The following is a 27,998-nucleotide window of genomic DNA, read 5'->3' on the forward strand; positions in this document are numbered from 1 at the left end:
CTCTCTCTGGGGGACCTGTATCATACCTCTCTCTGGGGGACCTGTATCGTACCTCTCTCTGCAGGCTCTGTGTCCTGCTAGCAGCCTGGGTTAACTGTGTGTGTACTGTATCGTACCTCTCTCTGCAGGCTCTGTGTCCTGCTAGCAGCCTGGGTTAACTGTGTGTGTACTGTATCGTACCTCTCTCTGCAGGCTCTGTGTCCTGCTAGCAGCCTGGGTTAACTGTGTGTGTACTGTATCGTACCTCTCTCTGCAGGCTCTGTGTCCTGCTAGCAGCCTGGGTTAACTGTGTGTGTACTGTATCGTACCTCTCTCTGCAGGCTCTGTGTCCTGCTAGCAGCCTGGGTTAACTGTGTGTGTACTGTATCGTACCTCTCTCTGCAGGCTCTGTGTCCTGCTAGCAGCCTGGGTTAGCTGTGACTGCAGCTTGTTAGCGTCCTGGAGCTGTTGGTTCTGCAGTGAGCCCAGTCTACTCTGCATCTCTCCCTGGGACTTCTCCAAACTCTGCAGATTGCTGCTCAGACTGGCAGTCTGCTTCCTGGAACTGAGGGGGACAAAGAGACAATATAAAACCACGTCCAGAAATGTGACATAGTCCAGACAGGGTCTATCTTCTGAAACACCGCAGTCTGCTACTGACGGTCTCCCTGGAAGACAAGGGGAGGACAGCAGAAGATCATGTCACCCAGACTGTCACTACCTGCTAGCCCAGCCACCTCTACCCCACACCCAGACTGTCACTACCTGCTAGCCCAGCCACCTCTACCCCACACCCAGACTGTCACTACCTGCTAGCCCAGCCACCTCTACCCCACACCCAGACTGTCACTACCTGCTAGCCCAGCCACCTCTACCCCACACCCAGACTGTCACTACCTACTAGCCCAGCCACCTCTACCCCACACCCAGACTGTCACTACCTGCTAGCCCAGCCACCTCTACCCCACACCCAGACTGTCACTACCTGCAGCCCAGCCACCTCTACCCCACACCCAGACTGTCACTACCTGCTAGCCCAGCCACCTCTACCCCACACCCAGACTGTCACTACCTGCTAGCCCAGCCACCTCTACCTCACACCCAGACTGTCACTACCTGCTAGCCCAGCCACCTCTACCCCACACCCAGACTGTCACTACCTGCTAGCCCAGCCACCTCTACCCCACACCCAGACTGTCACTACCTGCAGCCCAGCCACCTCTACCCCACACCCAGACTGTCACTACCTGCTAGCCCAGCCACCTCTACCTCACACCCAGACTGTCACTACCTGCAGCCCAGCCACCTCTACCTCACACCCAGACTGTCACTTCCTGCTAGCCCAGCCACCTCTACCCCACACCCAGACTGTCACTACCTGCTAGCCCAGCCACCTCTACCCCACACCCAGACTGTCACTACCTGCTAGCCCAGCCACCTCTACCCCACACCCAGACTGTCACTACCTGCTAGCCCAGCCACCTCTACCCCACACCCAGACTGTCACTACCTGCCAGCCCAGCCACCTCTACCTCACACCCAGACTGTCACTACCTACTAGCCCAGCCACCTCTACCCCACACCCAGACTGTCACTACCTGCTAGCCCAGCCACCTCTACCCCACACCCAGACTGTCACTACCTGCTAGCCCAGCCACCTCTACCCCACACCCAGACTGTCACTACCTGCTAGCCCAGCCACCTCTACCCCACACCCAGACTGTCACTACCTGCTAGCCCAGCCACCTCTACCCCACACCCAGACTGTCACTACCTGCTAGCCCAGCCACCTCTACCCCACACCCAGACTGTCACTACCTGCTAGCCCAGCCACCTCTACCCCACACCCAGACTGTCACTACCTGCTAGCCCAGCCACCTCTACCCCACACCCAGACTGTCACTACCTGCTAGCCCAGCCACCTCTACCCCACACCCAGACTGTCACTACCTGCTAGCCCAGCCACCTCTACCCCACACCCAGACTGTCACTACCTGCAGCCCAGCCACCTCTACCCCACACCCAGACTGTCACTACCTGCTAGCCCAGCCACCTCTACCCCCACACCCAGACTGTCACTACCTGCAGCCCAGCCACCTCTACCCCACACCCAGACTGTCACTACCTGCTAGCCCAGCCACCTCTACCCCACACCCAGACTGTCACTACCTGCTAGCCCAGCCACCTCTACCCCACACCCAGACTGTCACTACCTACTAGCCCAGCCACCTCTACCCCACACCCAGACTGTCACTACCTGCAGCCCAGCCACCTCTACCCCACACCCAGACTGTCACTACCTGCTAGCCCAGCCACCTCTACCCCACACCCAGACTGTCACTACCTGCTAGCCCAGCCACCTCTACCCCACACCTATACTGTCACTACCTGCTAGCCCAGCCACCTCTACCCCACACCCAGACTGTCACTACCTGCTAGCCCAGCCACCTCTACCCCACACCCAGACTGTCACTACCTGCTAGCCCAGCCACCTCTACCCCACACCCAGACTGTCACTACCTGCTAGCCCAGCCACCTCTACCCCACACCCAGACTGTCACTACCTGCTAGCCCAGCCACCTCTACCCCACACCCAGACTGTCACTACCTGCTAGCCCAGCCACCTCTACCCCACACCCAGACTGTCACTACCTGCTAGCCCAGCCACCTCTACCCCACACCCAGACTGTCACTACCTACTAGCCCAGCCACCTCTACCCCACACCCAGACTGTCACTACCTGCAGCCCAGCCACCTCTACCCCACACCCAGACTGTCACTACCTGCTAGCCCAGCCACCTCTACCCCACACCCAGACTGTCACTACCTGCTAGCCCAGCCACCTCTACCCCACACCTATACTGTCACTACCTGCTAGCCCAGCCACCTCTACCCCACACCCAGACTGTCACTACCTGCTAGCCCAGCCACCTCTACCCCACACCCAGACTGTCACTACCTACTAGCCCAGCCACCTCTACCTCACACCCAGACTGTCACTACCTGCTAGCCCAGCCACCTCTACCTCACACCCAGACTGTCACTACCTGCTAGCCCAGCCACCTCTACCCCACACCCAGACTGTCACTACCTACTAGCCCAGCCACCTCTACCCCACACCCAGACTGTCACTACCTACTAGCCCAGCCACCTCTACCCCACACCCAGACTGTCACTACCTACTAGCCCAGCCACCTCTACCCCACACCCAGACTGTCACTACCTACTAGCCCAGCCACCTCTACCCCACACCCAGACTGTCACTACCTGCTAGCCCAGCCACCTCTACCCCACACCCAGACTGTCACTACCTACTAGCCCAGCCACCTCTACCCCACACCCAGACTGTCACTACCTACTAGCCCAGCCACCTCTACCCCACACCCAGACTGTCACTACCTGCTAGCCCAGCCACCTCTACCCCACACCCAGACTGTCACTACCTGCTAGCCCAGCCACCTCTACCCCACACCCAGACTGTCACTACCTGCTAGCCCAGCCACCTCTACCCCACACCCAGACTGTCACTACCTGCAGCCCAGCCACCTCTACCTCACACCCAGACTGTCACTACCTGCTAGCCCAGCCACCTCTACCCCACACCCAGACTGTCACTACCTGCTAGCCCAGCCACCTCTACCCCACACCCAGACTGTCACTACCTGCTAGCCCAGCCACCTCTACCCCACACCCAGACTGTCACTACCTGCTAGCCCAGCCACCTCTACCCCCACACCCAGACTGTCACTACCTGCAGCCCAGCCACCTCTACCCCCACACCCAGACTGTCACTACCTGCTAGCCCAGCCACCTCTACCCCACACCCAGACTGTCACTACCTGCTAGCCCAGCCACCTCTACCCCACACCCAGACAGTCACTACCTGCTAGCCCAGCCACCTCTACCTCACACCCAGACTGTCACTACCTGCTAGCCCAGCCACCTCTACCCCACACCCAGACTGTCACTACCTGCTAGCCCAGCCACCTCTACCCCACACCCAGACTGTCACTACCTGCTAGCCCAGCCACCTCTACCCCACACCCAGACTGTCACTACCTGCTAGCCCAGCCACCTCTACCCCACACCCAGACTGTCACTACCTGCTAGCCCAGCCACCTCTACCCCACACCCAGACTGTCACTACCTGCTAGCCCAGCCACCTCTACCCCACACCCAGACTGTCACTACCTGCTAGCCCAGCCACCTCTACCTCACACCCAGACTGTCACTACCTGCTAGCCCAGCCACCTCTACCTCACACCCAGACTGTCACTACCTGCTAGCCCAGCCACCTCTACCTCACACCCAGACTGTCACTACCTGCTAGCCCAGCCACCTCTACCCCACACCCAGACTGTCACTACCTACTAGCCCAGCCACCTCTACCCCACACCCAGACTGTCACTACCTGCTAGCCCAGCCACCTCTACCCCACACCCAGACTGTCACTACCTGCTAGCCCAGCCACCTCTACCCCACACCCAGACTGTCACTACCTGCTAGCCCAGCCACCTCTACCCCACACCCAGACTGTCACTACCTGCCAGCCCAGCCACCTCTACCCAACACCCAGACTGTCACTACCTGCTAGCCCAGCCACCTCTACCCCACACCCAGACTGTCACTACCTGCTAGCCCAGCCACCTCTACCCCACACCCAGACTGTCACTACCTGCCAGCCCAGCCACCTCTACCCCACACCCAGACTGTCACTACCTGCTAGCCCAGCCACCTCTACCCCACACCCAGACAGTTAAATACCTACTAGCCCAGCCACCTCTACCCCACACCCAGACTGTCACTACCTGCTAGCCCAGCCACCTCTACCCCACACCCAGACTGTCACTACCTGCTAGCCCAGCCACCTCTACCTCACACCCAGACTGTCACTACCTGCAGCCCAGCCACCTCTACCCCACACCCAGACTGTCACTACCTACTAGCCCAGCCACCTCTACCCCACACCCAGACTGTCACTACCTGCTAGCCCAGCCACCTCTACCCCACACCCAGACAGTTAAATACCTACTAGCCCAGCCACCTCTACCCCACACCCAGACAGTTAAATACCTCTACCCCACACCCAGACAGTTAAATACCTCTACCCCACACCCAGACTGTCACTACCTGCTAGCCCAGCCACCTCTACCTCACACCCAGACAGTTAAATACCTACTAGCCCAGCCACCTCTACCCCACACCCAGACTGTCACTACCTGCTAGCCCAGCCACCTCTACCTCACACCCAGACAGTTAAATACCTGCTAGCCCAGCCACCTCTACCTCACACCCAGACAGTTAAATACCTGCTAGCCTGTACCCTGTAATAACACCTGCAACCCTGTACATGTGACTATTAAACACTGTAATACCACCTGTAACCCTGTACATGTGACTAGTAAACACTGTAATAACACCTGTAACCCTGTACATGTGACTATTAAACACTGTAATAACACCTGTAACCCTGTACATGTGACTATTAAACACTGTACCCTGTAATAACACCTGCTACCCTGTACATGTGACTATTAAACACTGTACCCTGTAATAACACCTGTAACCCTGTATATGTGACTATTAAACACTGTAATAACACCTGTAACCCTGTACATGTGACTAAACACTGTAATAACACCTGTAACCCTGTACATTTGACTATTAAACACTGTACCCTGTAATAACACCTGTAACCCTGTATATGTGACTATTAAACACTGTAATAACACCTGTAACCCTGTACATGTGACTATTAAACACTGTACCCTGTAATAACACCTGTAACCCTGTATATGTGACTATTAAACACTGTACCCTGTAATAACACCTGCTACCCTGTACATGTGACTATTAAACACTGTAATAACACCTGCTACCCTGTACATGTGACTATTAAACACTGTACCCTGTAATAACACCTGTAACCCTGTACATGTGACTATTAAACACTGTAATAACACCTGTAACCCTGTACATGTGACTAATAAACACTGTACCCTGTAATAACACCTGTAACCCTGTACATGCAACTATTAAACACTGTAATAACACCTGTAACCCTGTATATGTGACTATTAAACACTGTAATAACACCTGTAACCCTGTACATGTGACTATTAAACACTGTAATAACACCTGTAACCCTGTACATGTGACTATTAACACTGTAATAACACCTGTAACCCTGTACATGTGACTATTAAACACTGTACCCTGTAATAATACCTGTAACCCTGTACATGTTACTATAAAACACTGTAATAACACCTGCTACCCTGTACATGTGACTATTAAACACTGTAATAACACCTGCTACCCTGTACATGTGACTATTAAACACCGTACCCTGTAATAACACCTGTAACCCTGTACATGTGACTATTAAACACTGTAATAACACCTGTAACCCTGTACATGTGACTATTAAACACTGTAATAACACCTGTAACCCTGTACATGTGACTATTAAACACTGTAATAACACCTGTACATGTGACTATTAAACACTGTAATAACACCTGTAACCCTGTACATGTGACTATTAAACACTGTAATAACACCTGCTACCCTGTACATGTGACTATTAAACACTGTAATAACACCTGTAACCCTGTACATGTGACTATTAAACACTGTAATAACACCTGTAACCCTGTACATGTGACTATTAAACACTGTAATAACACCTGTACATGTGACTATTAAACACTGTAATAACACCTGTAACCCTGTACATGTGACTATTAAACACTGTAATAACACCTGCTACCCTGTACATGTGACTATTAAACACTGTAATAACACCTGCTACCATGTTCATGTGACTATTAAACACTGTAATAACACCTGCTACCCTGTACATGTGACTATTAAACAATGTAATAACACCTGTAACCCTGTACATGTGACTATTAAACACTGTAATAACACCTGCTACCCTGTACATGTGACTATTAAACAATGTAATAACACCTGCTACCCTGTACATGTGACTATTAAACACTGTAATAACACCTGTAACCCTGTACATGTGACTATTAAACACTGTACCCTGTAATAACACCTGTAACCCTGTACATGTGACTATTAAACACTGTAATAACACCTGTAACCCTGTACATGTGACTATTAAACACTGTAATAACACCTGTAACCCTGTACATGTGACTATTAAACACTGTACCCTGTAATAACACCTGTAACCCTGTACATGTGACTATTAAACACTGTAATAACACCTGTAACCCTGTACATCTATCTATTAAACACTGTACCGTGTAATAACACCTGTAACCCTGTACATGTGACTATTAAACACTGTACACTGTAATAACACCTGTAACCCTGTACATGTGCCTATAAAACACTGTAATAACACCTGCTACCCTGTACATGTGACTAGTAAACACCGTACCCTGTAATAACACCTGTAACCCTGTACATGTGACTATTAAACACTGTAATAACACCTGTAACCCTGTACATGTGACTATTAAACACTGTAATAACACCTGTAACCCTGTACATGTGACTATTAAACACTGTAATAACACCTGTACATGTGACTATTAAACACTGTAATAACACCTGTAACCCTGTACATGTGACTATTAAACACTGTAATAACACCTGCTACCCTGTACATGTGACTATTAAACACTGTAATAACACCTGCTACCATGTTCATGTGACTATTAAACACTGTAATAACACCTGCTACCCTGTACATGTGACTATTAAACAATGTAATAACACCTGTAACCCTGTACATGTGACTATTAAACACTGTAATAACACCTGCTACCCTGTACATGTGACTATTAAACAATGTAATAACACCTGCTACCCTGTACATGTGACTATTAAACACTGTAATAACACCTGTAACCCTGTACATGTGACTATTAAACACTGTACCCTGTAATAACACCTGTAACCCTGTACATGTGACTATTAAACACTGTAATAACACCTGTAACCCTGTACATCTATCTATTAAACACTGTACCGTGTAATAACACCTGTAACCCTGTACATGTGACTATTAAACACTGTACACTGTAATAACACCTGTAACCCTGTACATGTGCCTATAAAACACTGTAATAACACCTGCTACCCTGTACATGTGACTAGTAAACACCGTACCCTGTAATAACACCTGTAACCCTGTACATGTGACTATTAAACACTGTAATAACACCTGTAACCCTGTACATCTGACTATTAAACACTGTAATAACACCTGTAACCCTGTACATGTGACTATTAAACACTGTAATAACACCTGTAACCCTGTACATCTATCTATTAAACACTGTACCCTGTAATAACACCTGTAACCCTGTACATGTGACTATTAAACACTGTACACTGTAATAACACCTGTAACCCTGTACATGTGCCTATAAAACACTGTAATAACACCTGTAACCCTGCACATGTGACTATTAAACACTGTAATAACACCTGCAACCCTGTACATGTGACTATTAAACACTAATAACACCTGTAACCCTGTACATGTGACTATTAAACACTGTACCCTGTAATAACACATGTAACCCTGTACATGTGACTATTAAACACTGTAATAACACCTGCAACCCTGTACATGTGACTATTACACTGTAATAACACCTGTAACCCTGTACATGTGACTATTAAACACTGTAATAACACCTGTACATGTGACTATTAAACACTGTAATAACACCTGCTACCCTGTACATGTGACTATTAAACACTGTAATAACACCTGTAACCCTGTACATGTGACTATTAAACACTGTAATAACACATGCAACCCTGTACATGTGACTAGTAAACACTGTACCCTGTAATAACACCTGTAACCCTGTACATGACTATTAAACACTGTAATAACACCTGTAACCCTGTACATGTGACTATTACACTGTAATAACACCTGCAACCCTGTACATGTGACTATTAAACACTGTACCCTGTAATAACACCTGTAACCCTGTACATGACTATTAAACACTGTAATAACACCTGTAACCCTGTACATGTGACTATTAAACACTGTAATAACACCTGTAACCCTGTACATGTGACTATTAAACACTGTAATAACACATGCAACCCTGTACATGTGATGATAAAACACTGTAATAACACCTGTAACCCTGTACATGTGACTATAAAACACTGTAATAACACCTGCAACCCTGTACATGTGACTATTAAACACTGTAATAACACATGTAACCCTGTACATGTGACTATTAAACACTGTAATAGCACCTGCAACCCTGTACATGTGACTATTAAACACTGTACCCTGTAATAACACCTGTAACCCTGTACATGTGACTATTACACTGTAATAACACCTGTAACCCTGTACATGTGACTATTAAACACTGTAATAACACCTGCAACCCTGTACATGTGACTATTACACACTGTAATAACACCTGTAACCCTGTACATGTGACTATTACACTGTAATAACACCTGTAACCCTGTACATGTGACTATTAAACACTGTACCCTGTAATAACACCTGTAACCCGGTACATGTGACTATTACACTGTAATAACACCTGCAACCCTGTACATGTGACTATTACACTGTAATAACACCTGTAACCCTGTACATGTGACTATTACACTGTAATAACACCTGCAACCCTGTACATGTGACTATTAAACACTGTACCCTGTAATAACACCTGTAACCCTGTACATGTGACTATTAAACACTGTAATAACACCTGTAACCCTGTACATGTGACTATTAAACACTGTAATAACACCTGTAACCCTGTACATGTGACTATTAAACACTGTAATAACACCTGTAACCCTGTACATGTGACTATTAAACACTGTAATAACACCTGTAACCCTGTACATGTGACTATTAAACACTGTAATAACACCTGTAACCCTGTACATGTGACTATTAAACAATGTACCCTGTAATAACACCTGCTACCCTGTAAATGTGACTATTACACTGTAATAACACCTGTAAGCCTGTACATGTGACTATTAAACACTGTAATAACACCTGTAACCCTGTACATGTGACTATTAAACACTGTACCCTGTAATAACACATGCAACCCTGTACATGTGACTATTACACACTGTAATAACACCTGCTACCCTGTACATGTGACTATTAAACACTGTAATAACACCTGCTACCCTGTACATGTGACTATTAAACACTGTAATAACACCTGCTACCCTGTACATGTGACTATTAAACACTGTAATAACACCTGTAACCCTGTACATGTGACTATTAAACACTGTACCCTGTAATAACACCTGTAACCCTGTACATGTTACTATAAAACCCTGTAATAACACCTGTAACCCTGTACACGTGACTATTAAACACTGTAATAACACCTGTAACCCTGTACATGTGACTATTAAACACTGTACCCTGTAATAACACCTGTAACCCTGTATATGTGACTATTAAACACTGTAATAACACCTGCTACCCTGTACATGTGACTATTAAACACTGTAATAACACCTGTAACCCTGTACATGTGACTATTAAACACTGTTATAACACCTGTAACCCTGTATATGTGACTATTAAACACTGTAATAACACCTGCTACCCTGTACATGTGACTATTAAACACTGTAATAACACCTGTAACCCTGTACATGTGACTATTAAACACTGTAATAACACCTGCTACCCTGTACATGTGACTAGTAAACACTGTAATAACACCTGCAACCCTGTACATGTGACTATTAAACACTGTACCCTGTAATAACACATGTAACCCTGTACATGTGACTATTACACTGTAATAATACCTGCTACCCTGTACATGTGACTATTAAACACTAATAACACCTGTAACCCTGTACGTGTGACTATTAAACACTGTACCCTGTAATAACACCTGCAACCCTGTACATGTGACTATTAAACACTGTAATAACACCTGCTACCCTGTACAGTACATGTGACTATTAAACACTGTAATAACACCTGCTACCCTGTACATGTGACTATTAAACACTGTAATAACACCTGTAACCCTGTACATGTGACTATTAAACACTGTAATAACACCTGTAACCCTGTACATGTGACTATTAAACACTGTACCCTGTAATAACACCTGTAACCCTGTACATGTGACTATTAAACACTGTAATAACACCTTTAACCCTGTACATGTGACTATTAAACACTGTACCCTGTAATAACACCTGTAACCCTGTACATGTGACTATTAAACACTGTAATAACACCTGCTACCCTGTACATGTGACTATTAAACACTGTACCCTGTAATAACACCTGCTACCCTGTACATGTGACTATTAAACACTGTAATAACACCTGCTACCCTGTACATGTGACTAGTAAACACTGTACCCTGTAATAACACCTGTAACCCTGTACATGTGACTATTAAACACTGTAATAACACCTGTAACCCTGTACATGTGACTATTAAACACTGTAATAACACCTGCAACCCTGTACATGTGACTATTAAACACTGTAATAACACCTGCTACCCTGTACATGTGACTATTAAACACTGTAATAACACCTGTAACCCTGTACATGTGACTATTAAACACTGTAATAACACCTGTAACCCTGTACATGTGACTATTAAACACTGTAATAACACCTGTACATGTGACTATTAAACACTGTAATAACACCTGTAACCCTGTACATGTGACTATTAAACACTGTAATAACACCTGCTACCCTGTACATGTGACTATTAAACACTGTAATAACACCTGCTACCATGTTCGTGTGACTATTAAACACTGTAATAACACCTGCTACCCTGTACATGTGACTATTAAACAATGTAATAACACCTGTAACCCTGTACATGTGACTATTAAACACTGTAATAACACCTGCTACCCTGTACATGTGACTATTAAACAATGTAATAACACCTGCTACCCTGTACATGTGACTATTAAACACTGTAATAACACCTGTAACCCTGTACATGTGACTATTAAACACTGTACCCTGTAATAACACCTGTAACCCTGTACATGTGACTATTAAACACTGTAATAACACCTGTAACCCTGTACATCTGACTATTAAACACTGTAATAACACCTGTAACCCTGTACATGTGACTATTAAACACTGTAATAACACCTGTAACCCTGTACATCTATCTATTAAACACTGTACCCTGTAATAACACCTGTAACCCTGTACATGTGACTATTAAACACTGTACACTGTAATAACACCTGTAACCCTGTACATGTGCCTATAAAACACTGTAATAACACCTGTAACCCTGTACATGTGCCTATAAAACACTGTAATAACACCTGCAACCCTGTACATGTGACTATTAAACACTAATAACACCTGTAACCCTGTACATGTGACTATTAAACACTGTACCCTGTAATAACACATGTAACCCTGTACATGTGACTATTAAACACTGTAATAACACCTGCAACCCTGTACATGTGACTATTACACTGTAATAACACCTGTAACCCTGTACATGTGACTATTAAACACTGTAATAACACCTGTACATCTGACTATTAAACACTGTAATAACACCTGCTACCCTGTACATGTGACTATTAAACACTGTAATAACACCTGTAACCCTGTACATGTGACTATTAAACACTGTAATAACACATGCAACCCTGTACATGTGACTAGTAAACACTGTACCCTGTAATAACACCTGTAACCCTGTACATGACTATTAAACACTGTAATAACACCTGTAACCCTGTACATGTGACTATTACACTGTAATAACACCTGCAACCCTGTACATGTGACTATTAAACACTGTACCCTGTAATAACACCTGTAACCCTGTACATGACTATTAAACACTGTAATAACACCTGTAACCCTGTACATGTGACTATTAAACACTGTAATAACACCTGTAACCCTGTACATGTGACTATTAAACACTGTAATAACACATGCAACCCTGTACATGTGATGATAAAACACTGTAATAACACCTGTAACCCTGTACATGTGACTATAAAACACTGTAATAACACCTGCAACCCTGTACATGTGACTATTAAACACTGTAATAACACATGTAACCCTGTACATGTGACTATTAAACACTGTAATAGCACCTGCAACCCTGTACATGTGACTATTAAACACTGTACCCTGTAATAACACCTGTAACCCTGTACATGTGCCTATTAAACACTGTAATAACACCTGTAACCATGTACATGTGACTATAAAACACTGTAATAACACCTGCAACCCTGTACATGTGACTATTAAACACTGTAATAACACCTGTAACCCTGTACATGTGACTATTAAACACTGTAATAACACCTGCTACCCTGTACATGTGACTATTAAACACTGTACCCTGTAATAACACCTGTAACCCTGTACATGTGACTATTAAACACTGTAATAACACCTGTAACCCTGTACATGTGACTATTAAACACTGTAATAACACCTGTAACCCTGTACATGTGACTATTAAACACTGTAATAACACCTGCTACCCTGTACATGTGACTATTAAACACTGTACCCTGTAATAACACCTGTAACCCTGTACATGTGACTATTAAACACTGTAATAACACCTGTAACCCTGTACATGTGACTATTAAACACTGTAATAACACCTGTAACCCTGTACATGTGACTATTAAACACTGTAATAACACCTGTAACCCTGTACATGTGACTATTAAACACTGTAATAACACCTGTAACCCTGTACATGTGACTATTAAACACTGTAATAACACCTGTAACCCTGTACATGTGACTATTAAACAATGTACCCTGTAATAACACCTGCTACCCTGTAAATGTGACTATTACACTGTAATAACACCTGTAAGCCTGTACATGTGACTATTAAACACTGTAATAACACCTGTAACCCTGTACATGTGACTATTAAACACTGTACCCTGTAATAACACATGCAACCCTGTACATGTGACTATTACACACTGTAATAACACCTGCTACCCTGTACATGTGACTATTAAACACTGTAATAACACCTGCTACCCTGTACATGTGACTATTAAACACTGTAATAACACCTGCTACCCTGTACATGTGACTATTAAACACTGTAATAACACCTGTAACCCTGTACATGTGACTATTAAACACTGTACCCTGTAATAACACCTGTAACCCTGTACATGTTACTATAAAACCCTGTAATAACACCTGTAACCCTGTACACGTGACTATTAAACACTGTAATAACACCTGTAACCCTGTACATGTGACTATTAAACACTGTACCCTGTAATAACACCTGTAACCCTGTATATGTGACTATTAAACACTGTAATAACACCTGCTACCCTGTACATGTGACTATTAAACACTGTAATAACACCTGTAACCCTGTACATGTGACTTTAAACACTGTTATAACACCTGTAACCCTGTATATGTGACTATTAAACACTGTAATAACACCTGCTACCCTGTACATGTGACTATTAAACACTGTAATAACACCTGTAACCCTGTACATGTGACTATTAAACACTGTAATAACACCTGCTACCCTGTACATGTGACTAGTAAACACTGTAATAACACCTGCAACCCTGTACATGTGACTATTAAACACTGTACCCTGTAATAACACATGTAACCCTGTACATGTGACTATTACACTGTAATAATACCTGCTACCCTGTACATGTGACTATTAAACACTAATAACACCTGTAACCCTGTACATGTGACTATTAAACACTGTACCCTGTAATAACACCTGCAACCCTGTACATGTGACTATTAAACACTGTAATAACACCTGCTACCCTGTACAGTACATGTGACTATTAAACACTGTAATAACACCTGCTACCCTGTACATGTGACTATTAAACACTGTAATAACACCTGTAACCCTGTACATGTGACTATTAAACACTGTAATAACACCTGTAACCCTGTACATGTGACTATTAAACACTGTACCCTGTAATAACACCTGTAACCCTGTACATGTGACTATTAAACACTGTAATAACACCTGTAACCCTGTACATGTGACTATTAAACACTGTAATAACACCTGTAACCCTGTACATGTGACTATTAAACACTGTAATAACACCTGCTACCCTGTACATGTGACTATTAAACACTGTACCCTGTAATAACACCTGCTACCCTGTACATGTGACTATTAAACACTGTAATAACACCTGCAACCCTGTACATGTGACTATTAAACACTGTACCCTGTAATAACACCTGTAACCCTGTACATGTGACTATTAAACACTGTAATAACACCTGTAACCCTGTACATGTGACTATTAAACACTGTAATAACACCTGTAACCCTGTACATGTGACTATTAAACACTGTAATAACACCTGCTACCCTGTACATGTGACTATTAAACACTGTAATAACACCTGTAACCCTGTACATGTGACTATTAAACACTGTAATAACACCTGTAACCCTGTACATGTGACTATTAAACACTGTAATAACACCTGTACATGTGACTATTAAACACTGTAATAACACCTGTAACCCTGTACATGTGACTAATAAACACTGTAATAACACCTGCTACCCTGTACATGTGACTATTAAACACTGTAATAACACATGCAACCCTGTACATGTGACTAGTAAACACTGTACCCTGTAATAACACCTGTAACCCTGTACATGACTATTAAACACTGTAATAACACCTGTAACCCTGTACATGTGACTATTACACTGTAATAACACCTGCAACCCTGTACATGTGACTATTAAACACTGTACCCTGTAATAACACCTGTAACCCTGTACATGACTATTAAACACTGTAATAACACCTGTAACCCTGTACATGTGACTATTAAACACTGTAATAACACCTGTAACCCTGTACATGTGACTATTAAACACTGTAATAACACATGCAACCCTGTACATGTGATGATAAAACACTGTAATAACACCTGTAACCCTGTACATGTGACTATAAAACACTGTAATAACACCTGCAACCCTGTACATGTGACTATTAAACACTGTAATAACACATGTAACCCTGTACATGTGACTATTAAACACTGTAATAGCACCTGCAACCCTGTACATGTGACTATTAAACACTGTACCCTGTAATAACACCTGTAACCCTGTACATGTGACTATTACACTGTAATAACACCTGTAACCATGTACATGTGACTATAACACTGTAATAACACCTGCAACCCTGTACATGTGACTATTACACTGTAATAACACCTGTAACCCTGTACATGTGACTATTACACTGTAATAACACCTGTAACCCTGTACATGTGACTATTAAACACTGTACCCTGTAATAACACCTGTAACCCTGTACATGTGACTATTAAACACTGTAATAACACCTGTAACCCTGTACATGTGACTATTACACTGTAATAACACCTGTAACCCTGTACATGTGACTATTACACTGTAATAACACCTGCAACCCTGTACATGTGACTATTAAACACTGTACCCTGTAATAACACCTGTAACCCTGTACATGTGACTATTAAACACTGTAATAACACCTGTAACCCTGTACATGTGACTATTAAACACTGTAATAACACCTGTAACCCTGTACATGTGACTATTACACTGTAATAACACCTGTAACCCTGTACATGTGACTATTAAACACTGTAATAACACCTGTAACCCTGTACATGTGACTATTAAACACTGTAATAACACCTGTAACCCTGTACATGTGACTATTAAACACTGTACCCTGTAATAACACCTGCTACCCTGTAAATGTGACTATTACACTGTAATAACACCTGTAAGCCTGTACATGTGACTATTAAACACTGTAATAACACCTGTAACCCTGTACATGTGACTATTAAACACTGTACCCTGTAATAACACATGCAACCCTGTACATGTGACTATTACACACTGTAATAACACCTGCTACCCTGTACATGTGACTATTAAACACTGTAATAACACCTGCTACCCTGTACATGTGACTATTAAACACTGTAATAACACCTGCTACCCTGTACATGTGACTATTAAACACTGTAATAACACCTGTAACCCTGTACATGTGACTATTAAACACTGTACCCTGTAATAACACCTGTAACCCTGTACATGTTACTATAAAACCCTGTAATAACACCTGTAACCCTGTACACGTGACTATTAAACACTGTAATAACACCTGTAACCCTGTACATGTGACTATTAAACACTGTACCCTGTAATAACACCTGTAACCCTGTATATGTGACTATTAAACACTGTAATAACACCTGCTACCCTGTACATGTGACTATTAAACACTGTAATAACACCTGTAACCCTGTACATGTGACTTTAAACACTGTTATAACACCTGTAACCCTGTATATGTGACTATTAAACACTGTAATAACACCTGCTACCCTGTACATGTGACTATTAAACACTGTAATAACACCTGTAACCCTGTACATGTTACTATTAAACACTGTAATAACACCTGCTACCCTGTACATGTGACTAGTAAACACTGTAATAACACCTGCAACCCTGTACATGTGACTATTAAACACTGTACCCTGTAATAACACATGTAACCCTGTACATGTGACTATTACACTGTAATAATACCTGCTACCCTGTACATGTGACTATTAAACACTAATAACACCTGTAACCCTGTACATGTGACTATTAAACACTGTACCCTGTAATAACACCTGCAACCCTGTACATGTGACTATTAAACACTGTAATAACACCTGCTACCCTGTACAGTACATGTGACTATTAAACACTGTAATAACACCTGCTACCCTGTACATGTGACTATTAAACACTGTAATAACACCTGTAACCCTGTACATGTGACTATTAAACACTGTAATAACACCTGTAACCCTGTACATGTGACTATTAAACACTGTACCCTGTAATAACACCTGTAACCCTGTACATGTGACTATTAAACACTGTAATAACACCTTTAACCCTGTACATGTGACTATTAAACACTGTACCCTGTAATAACACCTGTAACCCTGTACATGTGACTATTAAACACTGTAATAACACCTGCTACCCTGTACATGTGACTATTAAACACTGTACCCTGTAATAACACCTGCTACCCTGTACACGTGACTATTAAACACTGTAATAACACCTGCTACCCTGTACATGTGACTATTAAACACTGTACCCTGTAATAACACCTGTAACCCTGTACATGTGACTATTAAACACTGTAATAACACCTGTAACCCTGTACATGTGACTATTAAACACTGTAATAACACCTGTAACCCTGTACATGTGACTATTAAACACTGTAATAACACCTGCTACCCTGTACATGTGACTATTAAACACTGTAATAACACCTGTAACCCTGTACATGTGACTATTAAACACTGTAATAACACCTGTAACCCTGTACATGTGACTATTAAACACTGTAATAACACCTGTACATGTGACTATTAAACACTGTAATAACACCTGTAACCCTGTACATGTGACTATTAAACACTGTAATAACACCTGCTACCCTGTACATGTGACTATTAAACACTGTAATAACACCTGCTACCATGTTCATGTGACTATTAAACACTGTAATAACACCTGCTACCCTGTACATGTGACTATTAAACAATGTAATAACACCTGTAACCCTGTACATGTGACTATTAAACACTGTAATAACACCTGCTACCCTGTACATGTGACTATTAAACAATGTAATAACACCTGCTACCCTGTACATGTGACTATTAAACACTGTAATAACACCTGTAACCCTGTACATGTGACTATTAAACACTGTACCCTGTAATAACACCTGTAACCCTGTACATGTGACTATTAAACACTGTAATAACACCTGTAACCCTGTACATGTGACTATTAAACACTGTAATAACACCTGTAACCCTGTACATGTGACTATTAAACACTGTACCCTGTAATAACACCTGTAACCCTGTACATGTGACTATTAAACACTGTAATAACACCTGTAACCCTGTACATCTATCTATTAAACACTGTACCATGTAATAACACCTGTAACCCTGTACATGTGACTATTAAACACTGTACACTGTAATAACACCTGTAACCCTGTACATGTGCCTATAAAACACTGTAATAACACCTGCTACCCTGTACATGTGACTAGTAAACACCGTGCCCTGTAATAACACCTGTAACCCTGTACATGTGACTATTAAACACTGTAATAACACCTGTAACCCTGTACATCTGACTATTAAACACTGTAATAACACCTGTAACCCTGTACATGTGACTATTAAACACTGTAATAACACCTGTAACCCTGTACATCTATCTATTAACCACTGTACCCTGTAATAACACCTGTAACCCTGTACATGTGACTATTAAACACTGTACACTGTAATAACACCTGTAACCCTGTACATGTGCCTATAAAACACTGTAATAACACCTGTAACCCTGCACATGTGACTATTAAACACTGTAATAACACCTGCAACCCTGTACATGTGACTATTAAACACTAATAACACCTGTAACCCTGTACATGTGACTATTAAACACTGTACCATGTAATAACACATGTAACCCTGTACATGTGACTATTAAACACTGTAATAACACCTGCAACCCTGTACATGTGACTATTACACTGTAATAACACCTGTAACCCTGTACATGTGACTATTAAACACTGTAATAACACCTGTACATGTGACTATTAAACACTGTAATAACACCTGCTACCCTGTACATGTGACTATTACACACTGTAATAACACCTGTAACCCTGTACATGTGACTATTACACTGTAATAACACCTGTAACCCTGTACATGTGACTATTAAACACTGTACCCTGTAATAACACCTGTAACCCTGTACATGTGACTATTACACTGTAATAACACCTGTAACCCTGTACATGTGACTATTACACTGTAATAACACCTGCAACCCTGTACATGTGACTATTACACTGTAATAACACCTGTAACCCTGTACATGTGACTATTACACTGTAATAACACCTGTAACCCTGTACATGTGACTATTACACTGTAATAACACCTGTAACCCTGTACATGTGACTATTAAACACAGTACCCTGTAATAACACCTGTAACCCTGTACATGTGACTATTACACTGTAATAACACCTGTAACCCTGTACATGTGACTATTACACACTGTAATAACACCTGTAACCCTGTACATGTGACTATTACACTGTAATAACACCTGTAACCCTGTACATGTGACTATTAAACACTGTAATAACACCTGTAACCCTGTACATGTGACTATTACACTGTAATAACACCTGCAACCCTGTACATGTGACTATTAAACACTGTAATAACACCTGCTACCCTGTACATGTGACTATTAAACACTGCAATAACACCTGCTACCCTGTACATGACTATTAAACACTGTAATAACACCTGTAACCCTGTTCATGTGACTATTAAACACTGTAATAACACCTGCTACCCTGTACATGTGACTAGTAAACACTGTAATAACACCTGTAACCCTGTACATGTGACTATTAAACACTGCAATAACACCTGCTACCCTGTACATGTGACTATTAAACACTGTAATAACATCTGCTACCCTGTACATGTGACTAGTAAACACTGTAATAACACCTGTAACCCTGTACATGTGACTATTAAACACTGTAATAACACCTGCAACCCTGTACATGTGACTATTAAACACAGTAATAACACCTGCTACCATGTACATGTGACTATTAAACAATGTAATAACACCTGTAACCCTGTACATGTGACTATTAAACAATGTAATAACACCTGTAACCCTGTACATGTGATGATAAAACACTGTAATAACACCTACTACCCTGTACATGTGACTATTAAACACTGTAATAACACCTGCTACCATGTACATGTGACTATTAAACAATGTAATAACACCTGTAACCCTGTACATGTGACTATTAAACACTGTAATAACACCTGTAACCCTGTACATGTGACTATTAAACACTGCAATAACACCTGTAACCCTGTACATGTGACTATTAAACACTGTAATAACACATGTAACCCTGTACATGTGACTATTAAACACTGTAATAACACCTGTAACCCTGTACATGTGACTAATAAACACTGTAATAACACATGTAACCCTGTACATGTGACTATTAAACACTGTAATAACACCTGTAACCCTGTACATGTGACTATTAAACACTGTAATAACACCTGTAACCCTGTACATGTGACTATTAAACACTGTAATAACACCTGTAACCCTGTACATGTGACTATTAAACACTGTAATAACACCTGTAACCCTGTACATGTGACTATTACACTGTAATAACACCTGCTACCCTGTACATGTAACTATTAAACACTGTAATAACACCTGTAACCCTGTACATGTGACTATTAAACACTGTAATAACACCTGCTACCCTGTACATGTGACTATTAAACACTGTAATAACACCTGTAACCCTGTACATGTGACTATTAAACACTGTAACAACACCTGCTACCCTGTACATGTGACTATTAAACACTGTAATAACACCTGTAACCCTGTACATGTGACTATTAAACACTGTAATAACACCTGTAACCCTGTACATGTGACTATTAAACACTGTAATAACACCTGTAACCCTGTACATGTGACTATTAAACACTGTAATAACACCTGCTACCCTGTACATGTGACTATTAAACACTGTAATAACACCTGTAACCCTGCACATGTGACTATTAAACACTGTAATAACACCTGTAACCCTGTACATGTGACTATTAAACACTGTAATAACACCTGTAACCCTGTACATGTGACTATTAAACACTGTACCCTGTAATAACACCTGCTACCCTGTACATGTGATGATAAAACACTGTAATAACACCTACTACCCTGTACATGTGACTATTAAACACTATAATAACACCTGTAACCCTGTACATGTGACTATTAAACACTGTAATAACACCTGTAACCCTGTACATGTGACTATTAAACACTGTAATAACACCTGTAACCCTGTACATGTGACTATTAAACACTGTAATAACACCTGTAACCCTGTACATGTGACTATTAAACACTGTAATAACACCTGCTACCCTGTACATGTGACTATTAAACACTGTAATAACACCTGTAACCCTGTACATGTGACTATTAAACACTGCAATAACACCTGCTACCCTGTACATGTGATGATAAAACACTGTAATAACACCTACTACCCTGTACATGTGACTATTAAACACTGTAATAACACCTGTAACCATGTACATGTGACTATTAAACACTGTAATAACACCTGTAACCCTGTACATGTGACTATTAAACACTGTAATAACACATGTAACCCTGTACATGTGACTATTAAACACTGTAATAACACCTGTAACCCTGTACATGTGACTATTAAACACTGTAATAACACCTGTAACCCTGTACATGTGACTATTACACTGTAATAACACCTGTAACCCTGTACATGTGACTATTAAACACTGTAATAACACCTGTAACCCTGTACATGTGACTATTACACTGTAATAACACCTGCTACCCTGTACATGTAACTATTAAACACTGTAATAACACCTGTAACCCTGTACATGTGACTATTAAACACTGTAATAACACCTGCTACCCTGTACATGTGACTATTAAACACTGTAATAACACCTGTAACCCTGTACATGTGACTATTAAACACTGTAACAACACCTGCTACCCTGTACATGTGACTATTAAACACTGTAATAACACCTGTAACCCTGTACATGTGACTATTAAACACTGTAATAACACCTGTAACCCTGTACATGTGACTATTAAACACTGTAATAACACCTGTAACCCTGTACATGTGACTATTAAACACTGTAATAACACCTGTAACCCTGTACATGTGACTATTACACTGTAATAACACCTGTAACCCTGTGCATGTGACTATTAAACACTGTACCCTGTAATAACACCTGTAACCCTGTACATGTGACTATTAAACACTGTAATAACACCTGCTACCCTGTACATGTGACTATTAAACACTGTAATAACACCTGCTACCCTGTACATGTGACTAGTAAACACTGTAATAACACCTGTAACCCTGTACATGTGACTATTAAACACTGTAATAACACCTGTAACCCTGTACATGTGACTATTAAACACTGTAATAACACCTGCAACCCTGTACATGTGACTATTAAACACTGTAATAACACCTGCTACCCTGTACATGTGACTATTAAACACTGCAATAACACCTGCTACCCTGTACATGACTATTAAACACTGTAATAACACCTGTAACCCTGTTCATGTGACTATTAAACACTGTAATAACACCTGCTACCCTGTACATGTGACTAGTAAACACTGTAATAACACCTGTAACCCTGTACATGTGACTATTAAACACTGCAATAACACCTGCTACCCTGTACATGTGACTATTAAACACTGTAATAACATCTGCTACCCTGTACATGTGACTAGTAAACACTGTAATAACACCTGTAACCCTGTACATGTGACTATTAAACACTGTAATAACACCTGCAACCCTGTACATGTGACTATTAAACACAGTAATAACACCTGCTACCATGTACATGTGACTATTAAACAATGTAATAACACCTGTAACCCTGTACATGTGACTATTAAACACTGTAATAACACCTGTAACCCTGTACATGTGATGATAAAACACTGTAATAACACCTACTACCCTGTACATGTGACTATTAAACACTGTAATAACACCTGCTACCATGTACATGTGACTATTAAACAATGTAATAACACCTGTAACCCTGTACATGTGACTATTAAACACTGTAATAACACCTGTAACCCTGTACATGTGACTATTAAACACTGCAATAACACCTGTAACCCTGTACATGTGACTATTAAACACTGTAATAACACATGTAACCCTGTACATGTGACTATTAAACACTGTAATAACACCTGTAACCCTGTACATGTGACTATTAAACACTGTAATAACACCTGTAACCCTGTACATGTGACTATTAAACACTGTAATAACACCTGTAACCCTGTACATGTGACTATTAAACTCTGTAATAACACCTGTAACCCTGTACATGTGACTAATAAACACTGTAATAACACATGTAACCCTGTACATGTGACTATTAAACACTGTAATAACACCTGTAACCCTGTACATGTGACTATTAAACACTGTAATAACACCTGTAACCCTGTACATGTGACTATTAAACACTGTAATAACACCTGTAACCCTGTACATGTGACTATTAAACACTGTAATAACACCTGTAACCCTGTACATGTGACTATTACACTGTAATAACACCTGCTACCCTGTACATGTAACTATTAAACACTGTAATAACACCTGTAACCCTGTACATGTGACTATTAAACACTGTAATAACACCTGCTACCCTGTACATGTGACTATTAAACACTGTAATAACACCTGTAACCCTGTACATGTGACTATTAAACACTGTAACAACACCTGCTACCCTGTACATGTGACTATTAAACACTGTAATAACACCTGTAACCCTGTACATGTGACTATTAAACACTGTAATAACACCTGTAACCCTGTACATGTGACTATTAAACACTGTAATAACACCTGTAACCCTGTACATGTGACTATTAAACACTGTAATAACACCTGCTACCCTGTACATGTGACTATTAAACACTGTAATAACACCTGTAACCCTGCACATGTGACTATTAAACACTGTAATAACACCTGTAACCCTGTACATGTGACTATTAAACACTGTAATAACACCTGTAACCCTGTACATGTGACTATTAAACACTGTACCCTGTAATAACACCTGCTACCCTGTACATGTGATGATAAAACACTGTAATAACACCTACTACCCTGTACATGTGACTATTAAACACTATAATAACACCTGTAACCCTGTACATGTGACTATTAAACACTGTAATAACACCTGTAACCCTGTACATGTGACTATTAAACACTGTAATAACACCTGTAACCCTGTACATGTGACTATTAAACACTGTAATAACACCTGTAACCCTGTACATGTGACTATTAAACACTGTAATAACACCTGCTACCCTGTACATGTGACTATTAAACACTGTAATAACACCTGTAACCCTGTACATGTGACTATTAAACACTGCAATAACACCTGCTACCCTGTACATGTGATGATAAAACACTGTAATAACACCTACTACCCTGTACATGTGACTATTAAACACTGTAATAACACCTGTAACCATGTACATGTGACTATTAAACACTGTAATAACACCTGTAACCCTGTACATGTGACTATTAAACACTGTAATAACACATGTAACCCTGTACATGTGACTATTAAACACTGTAATAACACCTGTAACCCTGTACATGTGACTATTAAACACTGTAATAACACCTGTAACCCTGTACATGTGACTATTACACTGTAATAACACCTGTAACCCTGTACATGTGACTATTAAACACTGTAATAACACCTGTAACCCTGTACATGTGACTATTACACTGTAATAACACCTGCTACCCTGTACATGTAACTATTAAACACTGTAATAACACCTGCAACCCTGTACATGTGACTATTAAACACTGTAATAACACCTGCTACCCTGTACATGTGACTATTAAACACTGTAATAACACCTGTAACCCTGTACATGTGACTATTACACTGTAATAACACCTGCTACCCTGTACATGTGACTATTAAACACTGTAATAACACCTGTAACCCTGTACATGTGACTATTAAACACTGTAATAACACCTGTAACCCTGTACATGTGACTATTAAACACTGTAATAACACCTGTAACCCTGTACATGTGACTATTAAACACTGTAATAACACCTGTAACCCTGTACATGTGACTATTAAACACTGTAATAACACCTGTAACCCTGTACATGTGACTATTAAACACTGTAATAACACCTGTAACCCTGTACATGTGACTATTAAACACTGTACCCTGTAATAACACCTGCTACCCTGTACATGTGATGATAAAACACTGTAATAACACCTACTACCCTGTACATGTGACTATTAAACACTATAATAACACCTGTAACCCTGTACATGTGACTATTAAACACTGTAATAACACCTGTAACCCTGTACATGTGACTATTAAACACTGTAATACCACCTGTAACCCTGTACATGTGACTATTAAACACTGTAATAACACCTGTAACCCTGTACATGTGACTATTAAACACTGTAATAACACCTGCTACCCTGTACATGTGACTATTAAACACTGTAATAACACCTGTAACCCTGTACATGTGACTATTAAACACTGCAATAACACCTGCTACCCTGTACATGTGATGATAAAACACTGTAATAACACCTACTACCCTGTACATGTGACTATTAAACACTGTAATAACACCTGTAACCATGTACATGTGACTATTAAACACTGTAATAACACCTGTAACCCTGTACATGTGACTATTAAACACTGTAATAACACATGTAACCCTGTACATGTGACTATTACACTGTAATAACACCTGTAACCCTGTACATGTGACTATTAAACACTGTAATAACACCTGTAACCCTGTACATGTGACTATTAAACACTGTAATAACACCTGTAACCCTGTACATGTGACTATTAAACACTGTAATAACACCTGTAACCCTGTACATGTGACTATTACACTGTAATAACACCTGCTACCCTGTACATGTAACTATTAAACACTGTAATAACACCTGTAACCCTGTACATGTGACTATTAAACACTGTAATAACACCTGCTACCCTGTACATGTGACTATTAAACACTGTAATAACACCTGTAACCCTGTACATGTGACTATTAAACACTGTAACAACACCTGCTACCCTGTACATGTGACTATTAAACACTGTAATAACACCTGTAACCCTGTACATGTGACTATTAAACACTGTAATAACACCTGTAACCCTGTACATGTGACTATTAAACACTGTAATAACACCTGTAACCCTGTACATGTGACTATTAAACACTGTAATAACACCTGCTACCCTGTACATGTGACTATTAAACACTGTAATAACACCTGTAACCCTGTACATGTGACTATTAAACACTGTAATAACACCTGTAACCCTGTACATGTGACTATTAAACACTGTAATAACACCTGTAACCCTGTACATGTGCCTATTAAACACTGTACCCTGTAATAACACCTGCTACCCTGTACATGTGATGATAAAACACTGTAATAACACCTACTACCCTGTACATGTGACTATTAAACACTATAATAACACCTGTAACCCTGTACATGTGACTATTAAACACTGTAATAACACCTGTAACCCTGTACATGTGACTATTAAACACTGTAATAACACCTGTAACCCTGTACATGTGACTATTAAACACTGTAATAACACCTGCTACCCTGTACATGTGACTATTAAACACTGTAATAACACCTGTAACCCTGTACATGTGACTATTAAACACTGCAATAACACCTGCTACCCTGTACATGTGATGATAAAACACTGTAATAACACCTACTACCCTGTACATGTGACTATTAAACACTGTAATAACACCTGTAACCATGTACATGTGACTATTAAACACTGTAATAACACCTGTAACCCTGTACATGTGACTATTAAACACTGTAATAACACATGTAACCCTGTACATGTGACTATTAAACACTGTAATAACACCTGTAACCCTGTACATGTGACTATTAAACACTGTAATAACACCTGTAACCCTGTACATGTGACTATTACACTGTAATAACACCTGTAACCCTGTACATGTGACTATTAAACACTGTAATAACACCTGTAACCCTGTAC

General features: G+C 41.2%; 2 long non-coding RNA genes across 8 annotated transcripts; both read right to left on the minus strand.

The window, feature by feature from the left end:
• Positions 1-54: 54 nt before the first annotated feature.
• Positions 55-27,929, minus strand: LOC127922749 (uncharacterized). 6 transcript variants are annotated; one of them, XR_008112160.1, is made up of 3 exons: positions 27,819-27,929; positions 5,155-5,315; positions 55-788 (listed from the first exon to the last, which is right to left on the minus strand). It is a non-coding gene; the product is annotated as an uncharacterized LOC127922749 (long non-coding RNA). The 6 variants fall into 6 exon arrangements; XR_008112159.1 differs by lacking the exon at positions 27,819-27,929 and adding an exon at positions 25,463-25,573; XR_008112157.1 differs by lacking the exon at positions 27,819-27,929 and adding an exon at positions 24,240-24,434.
• LOC127922750 (uncharacterized) lies at positions 5,650-20,403 on the minus strand. 2 transcript variants are annotated; one of them, XR_008112163.1, is made up of 6 exons: positions 20,334-20,402; positions 16,449-16,537; positions 15,728-15,816; positions 12,748-12,836; positions 9,595-9,683; positions 8,835-8,960 (listed from the first exon to the last, which is right to left on the minus strand). It is a non-coding gene; the product is annotated as an uncharacterized LOC127922750 (long non-coding RNA). The 2 variants fall into 2 exon arrangements; XR_008112162.1 differs by lacking the exons at positions 8,835-8,960; positions 9,595-9,683; positions 12,748-12,836; positions 15,728-15,816; positions 16,449-16,537 and adding exons at positions 5,650-5,851; positions 11,251-11,341; positions 15,129-15,219 and having other exon boundaries at positions 20,334-20,403.
• Positions 27,930-27,998: the final 69 nt, after the last annotated feature.

The sequence above is a fragment of the Oncorhynchus keta genome, unplaced genomic scaffold (genome assembly GCF_023373465.1).
Source record: "Oncorhynchus keta strain PuntledgeMale-10-30-2019 unplaced genomic scaffold, Oket_V2 Un_contig_269_pilon_pilon, whole genome shotgun sequence".
NCBI lineage: Eukaryota > Metazoa > Chordata > Actinopteri > Salmoniformes > Salmonidae > Oncorhynchus > Oncorhynchus keta.